Here is a 1,682-nt window from a genome sequence, read left to right on the forward strand (position 1 = left end):
TAATCATGCAATCCTTATCATTTTACACTGAAAATTTTTAGCCTACACATTTTGAACTTTTTCTTTCTTTCCTTTTCTTTGTTTTGGTAAGTTGGTATATTATTGATTATAGTTGGACCTATTATTAAATTTTGCTTTATTACTTCAAGGAAAGTGGGTGTATCCTTATGGAAACCAAATTAATTTCTAACTTCCTCAATCTATCATAAATAAATTACTTGTCATTGTTCTCAAACTTATTTCAGATTGCACTTACCTTAAATTGTGATTCTCAGAACTATATATAGCAAGAAAAGTGATAGGTATTTATACAAGTTATAACTCATCAAAAATTTGTTGCACACTTTTCAGTTTTCAATATGGCTATGTGGAAGGGATCCATCACTTTGTTTTCCATGGTTTGTTTGATGCTTATCACAATAGGTATATATTTCTCCCTCTTTTACTTTCTCATCAAACGAAAATTCTAATTCTATATATGTTTGTATGCCTAAATAAGAAATTGAATTCTTAACATAAAAGTATTTCATAATACAAATTAATTTAATTTTTGGAGTTTCAAGTATATAATTAATAGAGCAAATCCGAAATAGTTTGGGATTTGAGACATTGCAACTTATCACATTTTTTCTAAACCGGCCTATAAAGTTGTATTATTTTTCTACTTAAACATAAATTTTTTAATACTTTATAACAAAAAATTAATTAATATTTGTTTATAGGCTTGCAGAGTGTGGAAGGTTCGGTCTTGTTTGGTGAACCATGCACAACATTTAGGGATTGCTTTAATTCTTGCGGTCATGGCGCAATCCCCTTTTGCCAGAATGGACATTGCAGTTGCGATAAACAGGAGGAGACTATGAGCATTTCTTCAACTGGAGCTATTAGAAAACTTTTACAGAATAATTAAGACTCTGTAATTATACACAGGAATAATTGGTTTATTGAAATTTTCAGAGTGATAATGATGAAGATTTCTCTTCAATTTCAGTTTATGGATAGAAGAGATTTCTCTTCAATATCAAATTTTCGCATTTTTCCAAAGGTTATATATTGACCTCCTATATTGATCAAAGACTAACTCGTCATCGGTGTTTTTGCGATTATACTTGGCTTGAGCCTGGGGTTTATCGAAAACAGGCGCTTTACCAGCACAAAGATAAGAGTAAGATCTGTATATATATATATTACCCTCTTCAAATCCCACTTGTGAGAGTCAAATTAAAGGAGATTCAATCAAACCTCCGTTATTACATGTAGCCAGGGGGTGAAAAATGCGCGGATCGGGTCGGATATGGGCGGGTAAAAATTTGGTAATGCAAAAACGGTTAAATAATCCGACCCTACCCATATTTAATACGGTTAAATTATCTGACCCTACCCATATTTAATATGGATAAAAAAAAGAGTTAACTCGCGGATAATATGGAATGGATATCCATATTATCCATGACTTCTTGAGTATGATCACTTTTAAGAGAATTCCTAATCTCTCACACTTAAGGAACCCTCAATTTGAGGTTTTACAAATGTAAAAGTTAAACACATTAGTTATCCATTGGTTATCCATTTTCTAAATGGATAATATGATTCTTATCCATATTTGACCCATTTTTAAAAAATTCATTATCCAACCTATTTTTAATGAATAATATGAATAGATAACTGTTTTCTTTTAACTA

At 30.7% G+C, this 1,682-nt stretch overlaps 1 long non-coding RNA gene across 1 annotated transcript; it reads left to right on the forward strand.

The window, feature by feature from the left end:
• Positions 1 to 325: 325 nt before the first annotated feature.
• LOC104088177 (uncharacterized) lies at positions 326 to 1,075 on the forward strand. The gene is made up of 2 exons (XR_684492.4): positions 326 to 423; positions 723 to 1,075. It is a non-coding gene; the product is annotated as an uncharacterized lncRNA (long non-coding RNA).
• Positions 1,076 to 1,682: the final 607 nt, after the last annotated feature.

Source organism: Nicotiana tomentosiformis, chromosome 6, assembly GCF_000390325.3.
Source record: "Nicotiana tomentosiformis chromosome 6, ASM39032v3, whole genome shotgun sequence".
Lineage (NCBI taxonomy): Eukaryota > Viridiplantae > Streptophyta > Magnoliopsida > Solanales > Solanaceae > Nicotiana > Nicotiana tomentosiformis.